Genomic DNA, 15298 nt, shown 5'->3' on the forward strand with positions numbered 1-15298 from the left:
CCTTACTCTCAGCATATAAATAAGTATATTAGTTACGTTGGCCATTTAATGTAGATCAAAACTGTCTTTTCTGTTTTTCATTTTAATAAGTACTTTAGAAGTTGTTACAATATCAAAAAATCCTTGCTGCGAAACGCGCCTCGCGACGTTATGCTTATACAAGCGAGTCCGCCGCGCCCGCCTGCCTTACACGCATCGGTGGTTCAGTGGTAGAATGCTCGCCTGCCACGCGGGCAGCCCGGGTTCAATTCCCGGCCGATGCATTCTATTTAATTTTCGTCACAGGCAGCCACGTAGTGCTTGCTTTTCATCAGAGACAGAATACCCTCTTCAGCATTAACCACAAGCTCGAAAAAAAAAACCCGCCTGCCTTTATAGCAACGAAGATTTAGATGCGTTTGCACGTATTGGATAATTCGAGTTGAATGTGTTAATGTCATTTAACTATCTAAAAATAGTAATTTAAATATATTTTAATAAGTACTTGAAAAGATTAGTAGCACAGATTTAAAATTACGGTACCTACTAAATAATCCTTGCTGTGTAAAACAATTGGAAAATCCTTATTGAAACTATGCGGGTTGTATTAGGGTTTAATTAATTTTCACATTATCTTAAGTGCTTTGCAAACATACATTATATGAATAATCCAGTAGTAAAAGCGGGCGAAGCCGCAATAGGGTCGCTAGTTATATATAATTGTAGTCTGGTTTGCATTTTGTCATGCTATTTTATAAAAAAATAGTTTATAAAATAGCAAGACAATTTGCAAAACATACCACCTTTGTATGCTCATAAGAAAAATCATTTTTAGGGTTCTGTACCTCCAAAGGTAAAAACGGAACTCTTATAGGATAGTTTTATTTTCCATCTGTTCAAGTAAAAGTAAAAAAAATCGATTACTTGGAGGTCTCAAGGTAAAATTTGTATCTTCAGGTCTATAGTCTCTTGAAGAACAGAAGAAATAGCTTTTAAGTCAAGACAATCTATTCTTCTCTTTTGTGAATTTACAATACAATTAAAGGAAAAAATCTGAAAAAATAAAATTATTTGATATTTCATAGATAAATATCATCACAAACTTAAATTAATGCAATTGTCAATTTTTTTATAAGTTAAGCTTCCCTTTGACATACAATCGCGAAATTGGTACGAAATTTTCGGTGGGAACTTCCGACTCGAACTTAATAGGTTTTTTAAGGCTTCGTCTTTATTTTCTGATTGTTTTTAGTAAACAAGGAATTAATTTTTATATATTTTTATATTTCTATTTCACGTAATAGCAAAGCAAAGAACAAGAAACTACAGCAGAGAAAGAAAATATTCAATTAATTCCAAGGTGCAATAAAAAAAGTTAAAGAAATTATTAGCCTCTCAACTTTTGTTATCAGGTTTAATAAATGATACAAAAAGAATTTATCCAATATTGAACGTAAAGAAATTTCAGCAAAGCCGATCCAGTTAAAATACTTGTGTAAAACCTCCAAATCCTTTGAAAATTCCAACGTGAAAATTGGGGTCAAAGTTCGATGTGCCTATAAATTGCGACCAATTGATTCACGAAATTCGGTGACATTAAGCGGAAAGTATACAATAATCCAGTAAATGATTATCAGAACAGCGACGCGGGCGAGCACACAGTTTCCAGGTGCTCCAATCCGAGCGCTTTAAGGATTTAGCCGAGGATTTGCTTTCAATATTAGCCGTCGGCCGCCGAGGGCAGGCCCATTCCGTTCCGCTTCTACCTTTTTTATTATTTTGTCGCATCGTTTTGGCTCCAAATGGAATCATTCCGCCATCTACATTTTTATTTTTCAATTGCCCCCCGATTAGTGGGATTAGTCGGTATCGCTTTTCGATTCTTTGCTCTTTTTGGTGGCAGCTTTCGCGGACTAGCGCCCGACCGCTCTAATGGCTTTCCAGGGCACGAGATAGAGGCACATGAGAGTTGAGACAGTGCTGACGGAGAGGTCTTTATAGATCGTTTGTACTATCAAAAGGTAATTACGAGTTTTATCATTCACATCGCTATAATTAGACAGCGCCGTAGTATTTGCTCTAGGTTTCGTGTATACTTACATAAGCACGTGTGTTCGGTGGCCGACCGCAGTTCGTGCGCGTCACATTTTATCTTTATGGTGGCAAACATTAATGTTGTTTTTTATTTTATCAAGGATTGCCTTAGTCACTGAGGTCTAGGGTCTACATGCGAGCGTACGTGATATCATATCATCCCCGCGTTATATTATATTTGTTCTTAAACAACATATCGTAAATAACTATACAAGTCACATATATTATAGCTTTATGCATTTTTAATAATAACACATTTTATCATCAATACTATGTAAGGAAATCGTTTTAAACTATAAAAGTTTTAAGCAACCTTATCTATAATAATACATCTATAATAATATAGTTATTTTAAGCTAAAATTATTAGTTTATCAAAAATAATAAAAAATAGTATTTCTTAAAATACAGGTAAAGCCGCCGTGGCGCAGCGGCACAAGGGTGTGACTGTAACGCGACGGTTGTGGGTACGATCCTCCATAATTCGGCAAAAAGTGGGGAACGGAGTGTCAATACTAGGTTCCTAATACTAGCTTCCCTCTGCCTACCTCGCTGTGTGCGGGATAAAACGTGAAGCTGATTTGTTTTTTTGATTTTATAAAATACTAGATTTTCTTAGAATAAATATAGCCAGAACCTTTGTAGTACATAATATAAAAAAGAATTATTATAATAAATTTTACGTCTTAAATGAAATTACTATATGTAACCTTTCATAATAAATATAACAAATATTATTTTCGTAGTTTCAATATTATAGAACTCTGAACACTGAAGAAAATACCATTTATGCCTCAGCCAGTCACGTGAACAACGTCATATCATTATAAAATTGCTGCATGTGTATGGTTTATTGTTTTACAAATTGATAATACAGCTTATCTACTGGTCATAAACTTGGGAAAATAAGACTGGTGATATTTAAACAACGTATGTACGTGATGATGATACGAATACAACTATACTAAAAATTGTTGAATTTATTTATTTCATTTTTTTTATAAGCTTCAAGCTGTACCCTGCGCGCAGGAGGGTAGGTAAAGGGAACTTAGTGTTAAGGCACTCCGTTTCTCTCCCGCTTGCTGCCGAGTTCTGGAGTCATTGAGTGTTGAGTGGCAGAACTTAACGCCGCGCTTTGCCTCGATTATTATTTCTTACTGGTTCTAAATAAAGCATAGATTTTTTTATACTTAATTTGAATTTCAATTTGATTTCTTAAAGTTTTCTTCACACATATCGTGAGCCTTGGGAGCTTTGGAAAGTGTTTATTCTTTCTACCATTTTTCTGATACTCTAACTAAGATTTCACAAGAGTAAGAACATTTTGAACTCTTATGACATCTTTCTCTATTAAAGAAATTTCTCTTTACAAAAGTAGAATTATATGTTTATAACAGGTAAGACATTAGTATTTCGGGTACTTATATGAGTATTTAATTGATTTGTAGATATCTCAACATTTGTGTGCTAATAAATAATACAGGCGTCGGAGGAAAAACATACGAACAGGTAGGAACGCATGTCAATAGTTAACTGAGCGAGGGCTAGGTTTGGGTGGAAAGGATCAAAACGGGATTAGAGGAACGACAACCAATCAAGGGTAACTGGACTGCTATACCTACACGAAATAAATGCGCCACATAAAACTTACAAAATATTACATGATTTCAAACTCTAATATGTAATATTAAGGTTCAAAATCGTATATGTTGTTAAGTTTATTGATGTTTTGTTTCGGAGGGAGGGTAGATCGAGGAGGGCGAGGGTACGAGTGCAGCCTCCGCAGACAATCTTACAAGTTAATTGTGTTCCGTGCCTGAAGCTGCCTGACTACAAAATAATATCGCACTCAACGTAGCTTGATATACTCAGTTGGGTATATATACGAGTATTTACTTATTTATATGATTTGAATTAAGACGCGATCTTGCATTCAATTTATTCAGCTTACAATTGTTTAATTATAATAATAAATGTATATACTTATAAAGTGGACAAAAGAGGGCTGTTGATGATGATGATGATGATGATGATACTTATAATGATGATAATATATAGTAGTTTGATTTCCGTTATTTTGAATTTATATAACTATTTTGGGTAATGGGACTTGAACCAGTGTTTTCCCGGAGTTCTTTCTCACTCAATAATATTTTTTTCTTTCGCAATTGTAAAATTCAGTGAAAGTTGCACATTTTTCGTGTAATATAAAATAATTGATATTTTGAAATTATTTTCTGTCTAAGAGAAATAAGATAAATAAACTGAAAATTTTAACTTATTAAGGTTTTTATCTGCGGGTTTAAATACGTGGTGAAATAGAAATACCTGAGAGATGTGTATGATACATTACATATTTTAAGTTCTCGGAATAACTTTAACCTCAGGTACATTGGGTTACATCGAAACGATCATTTCGATATAGTATAGCCTATTACGGCCTTCCTCTATAAATGAATTACAAAAAGGGTTTTACAGGCCGAACTTGTAGGCTCTGAGAGTCAGACAAACAAACACTTCTGTTTTGTAACATTAGTATAGAAATATAGATAAAATATTTAAATAAAGAATAAAAGAAACATACCTTAATAATCATTGCAAAATTTTAGGCCTCTATAAAAATACTTCACAAATTGTACCTAATACCTTGAAAAAGGCAAATAGAACGCCGCCTTACTGAGAGAGACATGGCAAGTAAATAAATACGCTTCACTTGGATTTATTGCGTCTACTCGTGCAGATATAGAATATTTTTATACAGAATCACTTTAATGCAAACAAAGACATTAAATATTAACAATTTATTAGTGTTTTTTTATATTTTTTTCTCTTTTTACTTACTTTAATCATGGAAAGAGAAGTTAATGACTCATAGCGTGAAGCTGAAAAACGAAGAATGTTGTGTTGGTTATGCATTACTAAAGTCTCTGCCTAATTTACGTCTATGTTCAAGGCAGTGCCTTCTGGTTGTTGGAAACTTTTGGTTTACCTTGTTTAACCAGAAGTTTGAAAAGAACATATATTTAAAGCCATAACTAGAGAACTGCCAGTTGTGACGCAGAGGAGCAAGTGTGTGAAACGCGACAAGTTGTGGGTTTGATTACCACTCGAGGAAATGAATTATTAAACGTTTTCAGTTCCTAGCTGTGGTAACTAGGCAAAGCGCGATATCGAGTTCAACCACTCAACACGTAATGCCTCCAGAATTTGGCGGAAAGTAGAGAACGGAAGTATCTTAATGGCAACGAAGTGTTTTAACACTAGGTTCCAGGTCCCTTCTGACTACCGCTCTGTGCGTGATACAGCGCGAAGCTATAAAAGACCGAGAGATACTTAATTGACGAAATAGTGGCCGTAGCAAAATTATAATATTTAATTTATTTATATACATTTAAACATGTCCGCTTTTATTTACGAGTATGTTACAAAACAAACATGTATCATAAATATTCTAGTAAAGTCGAGCATTTTAGACATGCCCAAAGAAAATTATAACTTATGATATCAAAGCATTCAAGTGGGTACGACACCTAGGGAGGAGGGAGAGGGGGAGGTAGGAGGAATGAAGATTTACGATCGCGGCATAACGAGGGCTAGATGAGGCGTAAAGATGCCCAATTCTATATTATATCTACACCAGGTTATAAACCATTTTATTATGTACATTTCTATTAGTATCGTTTTCAGTAAAGCTTTTAGATTTTAAACATTTAAAATTAACGAAAATTAAACTTTGAAAAGATTTTCTTTAACAACTTAACGAGACAATAGTAGTTCGTATTAAAAATAAGTAAGTTCGTTTATAAGTACGCAAATGTACGAGACTACTCGTGGACACTACTAGTGTCGAGGCAAAGCAGCCCAAAACTCGGGGAAAGTGGGAAACGCCTTGTCGAGTCAAGCAAGTGTCTTTTATCTATCCCTTCTATGTGCGGGAAACAGCAAGAAACTAAAAAAAAGTCTTTCATACAAACTTACTACATTAATATTTCTTTCATTGTGATAATAAGCAACTAACTCTATTGGAAAATTTTAAAATGATAGTTTTACTTAATCTGTAAAAATATAAACCTTATAAACTGATAATGATATGTATGTAGTTAGTACGTGTAGATAATTTAGTAACTGAAGTATTTAAGAGAATGAATTTCAATTGTAATTTATAAATAGTTAATTGTATTTTTTATCTGATCAATTAATATGTACTTATTCTTATATATTACAGGCTGGCAATATTATTATTTTTTTATACTCGCATGAGACACAGCAATCTATAGAGTTCCAGAATACTTCATGGACACTTAAATGTGCTATTAAATGCTAACAGTACTACTATTAACAGCGATCGACATTGTAACAGACCACTTAAGAAAACTCAACAGGCTGTATATCTTAATGTATGTATTCTTTCCTTTATTTTAATAAATATTCTTTATTATTTAAATATTTCAATTTCCAGTTTCTAAGTGTAGGTAAGTAAAATTACAATCAATTAAACTTCTTTTACATCATACTTAAATAAAATAATTTTCCAGTTATGTTTTAATATAATTATTAATATTACAAAAGTATTAATTTGGTTTATTGTAAATTCATTATCTAAACATTTAGCAGCGCTATGCTTAATTATAAACGTTCTGCACTGAACGATATAAAATTACAGATTTTTTAAAAGAATATAACATGCAATTTTCTAAGCGGCTATTGTTATCATTCTGAACGTTTATTATATTACATTAATATACTCTATAACCTTTTTTTAGCTTTTCGCCGTGTCCCGCACAGCTGAAATTCGTGCGGAATTCTTGGTGAGCGAGTTCGATTCTTTCTTTCTTCTTTGTATTTGTAACCTTGGTGTAAAATAAAAAAAAACTTATTTTATTGCTTGCCAATTGTTAAAACGAGAATATGTATACAATAATAAATAAGCTTTCAAGGATAATAATAATTATCTATTATTCTGTTCAATATTCTACTTATACATTCTGCCTTGGTGTAAGTTTGCCGTAGAGAAATGCGAACAGTAGCTGGGGAGGCGAGATAGGGAGATAACTAATTTGTGGATTAACATTATTTGCAAATGTAATTTGTATTCATTTGAACCATACGTATCTTTAGCTTGAGCATTATATTTTACAATACACCGAATATAAATTACAATTGAAGAATTTTCATTTCTGTTGCTTATAATGAACTCAATAGTTTTTAATTATTTAGAAATATAAATAATACAAATCCACTTAATAAAAGGAAAGTAATGAATAAATACTCTACGTATTCAAAAAACTGTAGTATTTTAATTAAACAAAAAAAAATCTTGCTTTTAGTTAAGTATTAAAAGATGTTTATTTAAAAAATTATCCTTTTTCATATTCAGATGAATTACAATAACAAAGATAAGACATTAATCTTAACTATTTATCTTTAGTATCATGATTCTTAAGTTTTTAAAGAAATTGTAACATTGTAATTGAAATATTTAATAGTTGCATGCAACTATATTATACTTTAAATTTCGCATTTGTAAATAATATTTAATGTTAAAATGGGTCCATTTAAAGCATATATTACCTAATAATAAGTGAGCCGCAATCACTAAAAACAGCGTACGCCCATCGCCCCATACCTACAGACGCTATCGCTACAATTTTGAAACAATTACCTTGAGCCCGATATCGTAAGATTAAGAAAGTCCACGGTCGGAATTAGGATTTGGAGGCGAATGAGGGCGAGGCGCTCCTTAACAGCCCGACTCCACAAATTGCGGACCTTAACGAGACTATAAAACTCGACGCGCTCCACGAAGACGCCACAGATTGTACTCAGACTTAGTTCAGGATTAATGGTGTAGAAAACAGATTATCATTGGCTGGATTTCTATTAACTGGAAGTCGAGACCCCTGCCACCGGCGCGTAAAGACATCCGATACCACTGTTATTATTTTCCCCATAACGGTGCGATGCTCCCAATTTAATTCTATCACGATCTGTCGGGTTTGAACGACAGAACAATAAAGTTGGTTGAGTGGTGACACCTCGCGCTAGCTTTTATTGGTGCACGCGTTTTTTTTAGCTCATTATAAATTGTATGAAAAAATGGAACGAATGTACGATTACAGTACACATATAAATAAAATAAATTTAGACATTTGTTACTATTTTTTTTTATTATTTCCTTAGTCAGTATATCCATATAAAGAATATAATTTTATTATTAAGTTTCTTTTAGTATTATCGTATCTATTATCTAAGTCATTAATATCTGAGAAAAATTATATGCCTATGTGTGTAAAATCTATAAACTTTCTATGATACCCAATGAACTTTAGATTATTTAATAATTTTCAAGTTTTGTATTATATAAAATAATTGTACAAGCAAAACCAAAGATTCTGTTAGATGAATACTTAACTAGTATCAGGAAAATGACTCCCGAAAGCGCAGCCAAAACTGAAAACATATTTTAAACTTATTTCATAACATTAGTAATTTTGAGCGAACCGCTTAACAAAATGAAGGCTTCATTGCGTACTCGAATACTCTTGAAAAAAGTATCAATATACCAGTACCATCACGAGGAGAGCAATAAAAAGGAAAGTAATCATGCAAATTGGTTAGGAGGAAAGTTGAATTAAAAAGTGGATCGGTGGGAGGTAAGTATAGGGGGGGAGGTAATGTGTCTTAATGACCGCAATGGATGAGTCAAGTAATCCATGGAGGCAACCTTCAGCTCTCGCTCGTTAGTTCACGAAATGTTTCGGAAAGGTTTACTATTTGGCAAATGTTTTGTACATATTTACGCAGATTTATAATACGTATTTATAATAAGTAATACGATTTATAATAAGTAATAGAAGCCTCTAGTATTACTATAAGGAGTCTTCGTCTCTAAGTATAGATTTTTTTTAAATTAATTTACTAAATTGTGTATTGACTACTATACAGTATAGGAACGAGTATAGGTTAATTAATACAGCTAAATAAAATTATTTTCCTTTATAAGTTCGATCCTTAATTGAAAACTAAAAAAATCAATAAATATAACTATCTTATTCAACGATATTAATTACCTAATATTTTCTCTGTCTTTAAAACATCTTTTAAACTTTTCTATTTTGGCGATATAACATATTCTTACATATTGCAACAAAATAAAAATTCTTTATTTACCATAGTATGAAATATTAAATCAATGACAAAAAACAATAAGAGCTAGATGGTAACGGAATTCACTATACGTAGACCGTCTACGCAACGTAGTAGTCGCATATTACGCTCGTAGTACGACGGCGGAGCACGACATCATCAAATCAACATTTGCAGATTCGCGAAGATTTCGCTGGAGATTTAGAGGTGGAAGGAAAATAAAAAAGTTCGTAGAGGAATCCCGCTTGATCCCTGTTGCCTTTATGGTAATGCCGGGATGCGTGTATTCGACTATTCAATTTATATTTTTCCCTTCGCCTTATTTCTTCTGCTACGAAATTATCTATCCTTCGAATTTCGTTTCGCACTGTATTGTATACGGATTCGACGTTTGCGAATAAGGTACGAGTTCGCCTGAAAATATCACAGATAACCGCGGTGGATTGGCTTTGTTCCCGACTTCAAAGAAATTTTCTTTTGGATATATTTGTGTATAAATTCACCCGGCTGCTACGAGCCGACAGTTAGAACAAACTTTACTGAATACTGCACTGGCTTCGTGGTATACTATTTACTACACTAGCACGTCTCGATATACCCACTGAAAGACTGAAACAGTGTAGAACTCAATAATTGTTTTAAACAATCTTCAGATATTCTAATGTAACCTTTAAATTGAAAGATACTTTTGTTCGTTGAATAAAATTAGTGTTTTAAGTAGTTACCGATAAATCTTTATGAAAAACAAATTAGGCGCTTAAAGCGTTTGACATTTTATACCAAAATGCCCCTGTACAAGTACAAGTAGGCATGTTCAAATTTAACGTTGTTCTTCCTCATGAATAAATCATAAGAAGTAAGCGGGGCTCGACGCCTTTATAATTCTACATAATACATTAAAACGCTGTACAGATTGCCTTCTGCTTTAATAATATAAACTTAATGGGAATTGCCATGTGAAGCGATGGATGCTATCATTATATAATGGAAATATTAATAGTATCTTACAGTACCTGCCTACTATCTTATGACTGTAACAGCTTCTTAAATTGAATATTTAATTGTGATTTTATATTACTAATTTTCATACAAATATATTTAACTTGTGGTAACCTGTGGTAAAAATATATTTAACCTATAGTAAAAATATCTTGTTAAATATTTTTGTTTCTTTTTTTCAGCTTCACGTTGTATCCTGCATGTAGCGGAGGCAGTGTTAGACTAGTGTCATAACACTCCGCTCCCCACTTTTCGCTGAATTCTGGAGGTATTGCGTGTTGAATGGCGGAATTCAATCAGAGCGAAGAAATTAAAATATTAAATATTACATTTCTTCGAGTGGAGTTGAACCCACCACCTATCGCGGTTACAGTCACACTGTGCCACGACTGGCCTCAATGGCCTGATATGGCCTTATTGAAATTAATAAGTAGATATATAATAAACGCCACTATATCAATTTCAGAAAATTGCGAAGATGATTTAATTCATTCTGCAATACCTAGGCAAAGGGTATCTGTAATCTTGAATAATAGCCGCCATCTGTCTTTGCAGCGTTCACGAGAAATTACACGTTTAACATTCATTTAACTGCAGCTTCACTGTTTCTAACTTCATTTTTAGATTTAAGAGATGATTTTCAATCGTTTCATTGATTTTAAAAGTAATCTTTTTTCTTTTTATTTTTTAATAAAGATATATTTTTATAGATATATTTTTAAGAAAAAAACAAATATTTCTAGGTACGATATTAGATTTAAGATACGGTAAGAGGTACATGTAATGATTAGAAATAAGCTATGTAGTAGTAGTATATATTTTTTTTATTTTGTTCGTCTATAATGCTAAATGAGAAAAAGTGTTTTTTTTAACTGAATTTTATTTGAACTTTTAAGCCATAGTGTGAAATAATAATTTTAATTTTTTTTTATTTGAACTATGGTGCAGCACATAATGTCATCGGTTGATATACCTTTTATACTTTTCTTCTCATTACTATTTTATAATTAAAAACAATAAAATAAGTGGGTACTTAATTAATGAAGATATAAATGTAGGAAATCTTAAAGTTATCTATGATTAATATATGTAGATACTTATATGAAAATCTACATTTATTCGAACGAATATATTTCAAACAACTTTACATGTTCAAAAACCGTTATTTTTTTAACAATACATGCTTTATTTATGTATATTCAAATAGAATGTACTATATACATCAAGAAGAGTTTTTAAAAATCCAAGGAGCTCTTTAATATATCGAGTATTTCAGTGCAACGATACAGTTGTTTACAGAGGGGGTGGGGGGTGGGTAAGGGTGGAGGCAAGATGGCGGCGTCGCCAGGCAACGGTGCAGCTTCTTAATCGACCGCCTCGCCTCGGACGCTTTATGTAAGTATTGTATTGCACTTCTGAAAATGTGATGTTTAGTAAATAAGGGGAACTGACATTGGAAGATAGAGACAACTTCTGACTTTTTTAATCTGAAATTATTTCTGATTTACTTATAAAAAACCAATTACATCATTTATATTAAAAATAGAATTAATAAATTAATTACAAAGTAAAAATCGAATTGTAGATCCTGCTAGAAGCTTAAGCTTCTAGGGTGGCAAAAATGGATGCAAAAAATGAAAATATTATTATGTATTAAATGAGTAAATCAGTTCACCATATACCTATCTGTACACTTAAAACTGACTTGAAGAAAATATCAATAATATGTATTTCGGCACAAGATCGACAGGCGCTTCTCTACAGTTTAAAACAATAACATAGGTATATCAAGTTGGCCTTTGACGTTGGTATGTCAAAGGCCAAGCCACTAGGCTTTCTATAGTCTATACTTACTTAATATAATATGTAGGTATATTAATTTTTATTTTATATGCATTGTTCCTAAGATTTAACTTCTAATATTATAAACACATTACTATTCAAAGCAATTATATTGAACTTTACATAAAGAGCTTGAACAGTTAAAAACACCGTAAACATAACTTTCACACGTGCGGTGCATCATAAAATAGAAATCTCATGTGCATCACCTATTTCATAGCTACGAGTATATCCCCGAGCTCGCAAAAATGTACCAAGACGAAGTAGAGTCGCGAAGTTAGCCGCAGTTAGGGAAGATTTGTCGCGCCGCCAACTAATGCTGTTCTCGTGCTCTCGTAAGTAAAAATTATGATTATCGCCCGGCGAGCGCTGAGCCCTTGATCCCTAACTAACGGTGAGGATCCGAGACGGAGACTTTCCTTTTCTTCCAACTATAACTCTTTTTTATTGCCGCCCGCTGCACTCGATGCCCACTGGATTACTTACTGGGCTAACTGATCGCGACCGTAAACTCTGGCTCTGGATAGCCCTCGAATTCTCTTTCCCGTAAATTACGGAATGAATGGCCCTGTGGAGGACCGTTCGGTTTTAAGATGTTATTTAGTAAGTGTTCAAGGGTAACTGTTTGATTTTCATTGTGATATACGACATTTTGATTTCTTGTAATAGCGAATTAAATAAAAGCTAGCTATTGTGCTTTACTTTATATATAATAAAGTTGTTTTGTATTAAAAATATATAAAATCGATAAAATTCTGTGTTACAGTTTGAAACATGAATAACGAATGAAATAGCGTAAATGTTTAAATATTTTGCTACAGCTACAGTCAAGTGGTTATGAAGAGTGGAAAAAAGAACTGTAACGTATATTATATTTTCAGCATATCCCGTAAAGACACCAAGGATGTCCTGGAAACCTTCCAAGATACATTTAGGATTAGGACATTAAAATTGATAGTTACTTGTCTTACAAAGATATGTGATTAATAATAGTTTTAACTGCTATTAGGATTAGGTACATACATTACAGACGAATTTGTAACCAAAAATACTTATTATATGCTATAATAAACAAAACGGGAAAAGTAGAATATCAACAGAAATGAGTTGCTAATAAAAGGAAACACAAGGGTTAGAAAATGTATTTCTTCATCCTAATACTTGTACAAGCAGTAAGTTTATATCTAAAAGGTATACCGCCAGTGTACAGTCGCGTCACGTGGCGTATGAGGACAAACAAGAATGTCAGTGCGTTAGGACGGTTTCAAGTGTTATTCAGAATATGGACATCGTATACGTGACCGGCTGTGGAGGCTTCGTGTGTGGTACAAGCTTTTGTATCGATAATAGTTAATTCCGTTATCTTTTCTTGTTTTTTTTTTTAGTTTCACACTGGATCCCGCACATAACAGGCTAGGCAGAGGGAATCAAATGTTAGACACTCCGTTACCCATTTTCCGCCGAATTCTAGAGGCATTGCGTATTGAGTAGCGGAACTCAACACTGTGTTTTGCCTCTACATCAGAGTGAAGAAATGAAAAAAAAATTGATATTTTTACAGCCATATTTTAGTACGCTTATGTCTAAGTTACTATTCTAATTGATTATACTAATTACTTCCTAAATCATTATAATAATTTTTAAAGGTATTTAGAACCAATGAGACATACTGGCGTCGATTCTTATGCTGGCGAGTCTATATCTATTCATAAAGTAGGTAATAATAGTACAAACTTATTTTATAATTTACAATTTATTTTGTTGTTTGATAAATATATATTTGAAAATATTAAATATAAGATACACTATCAAGATCATGCGTAATATTAGCTCGTACGTAATACGATAATATTATTTAAAACAAATAAATGAATTTTCGCTGACGTAAATTTGCTTACATCGATACATGTTTACTCGTACAATATCTCTATAGACAATATAAAATATAACGTAGCTATATACACTTTTACTATAGCAATAGTATTAAAGCTATAAACCTAGTAAAACAAAAATAAAAGAAATATTTCTTATTATCTTGCAAATACAAAAATTGCTGAAGTTTGATTATTACTATTTAAAATATTTCATATAAAAATATTAGTTTGAAATTATTTAACATATTCAGTATATATTTTAAAACAATAATTTAAATATAAAAAAGAAATATACCTAAATAAAAATAAGGGACTCTACAGCTATGCCGTAGCGCTCATGGACCGGCTCGGATGGATTTGTTTTATGCCCACCGAAGGCATCGACTTACCGCGACCGTACGCCCGAGGCGTCTTCTTAATTTTATTACGACCCGACTCGGACCTCTCCGGGGAACACCGACTAATTGTGTCCCAGGAAAAACGTTGGAAATTGCAATTTCTCTGATATTGGACCTGACTTCGTGTAAATTATAAAATAAGTTTGCACTATTATTACCTACTTTGTGAAGCTCACCAGCATAAGAGTCAGCGTCTGTGTCTCATTTGTTCTAATTAGACTAAATGTGCGATGGTTGCGAATAAAATATGCATACAAAAATATTTTTTATTGAAAAGCTAAAATACGTTCATTTACATAATGCATACCCAAGATTAAAAATCAAAGTCAAGTTTGTATGTATACATGAACCCCAAAACAAGACTACGAATTTGTTAGGTACTATAAAAAAAATGTCGGCAATAAAATATAAAATAATCAGTTACATACTATAAATCAATTAAAATAAAAGGAAACCTCATCATGCCAACAAGTAACAGTAGCTTTCGCTACCACTATAATAAAATATAATAAGTTTGAACCGTATTTTAATGTGCAATTATTGTTTATTTTATGACTTACAGGAATGCAGGAACTTTACCTTTTTAAAAAAATATTTTATTCCATCAAAGCACACAATAATAATTAATAATTTTCCTGCGAGTGAGATATAAAAGTATCCTATTTTTATTCTGACGTTTTTTAAAAAATTAAAAACATAGAAAGTTAATTGTTATTATGTTGTCTTCTAGTATTAAATTACAAGAAAACAATATTTTATAAATTTTGATACACTTGTCGTGACATACTTGTTAAATTATTTAAATTTTATATGTACTCATTAAATATGTTTTTTTAATTTGTGGAACAGTTAAATTAACGTGGTAAATTAAGTCCTTAACTTTTTATTACTAAAGTTCTTAATGCCACCTCTTGACAAATAGCGTATTAAATATTATGTAATAAATCTATCTATGCTTCTGTAATAA

The sequence above is a fragment of the Heliconius melpomene genome, chromosome 19 (genome assembly GCF_056956725.1).
Source record: "Heliconius melpomene rosina isolate 202511_hmr_F chromosome 19, ASM5695672v1, whole genome shotgun sequence".
Taxonomy (NCBI): domain Eukaryota; kingdom Metazoa; phylum Arthropoda; class Insecta; order Lepidoptera; family Nymphalidae; genus Heliconius; species Heliconius melpomene.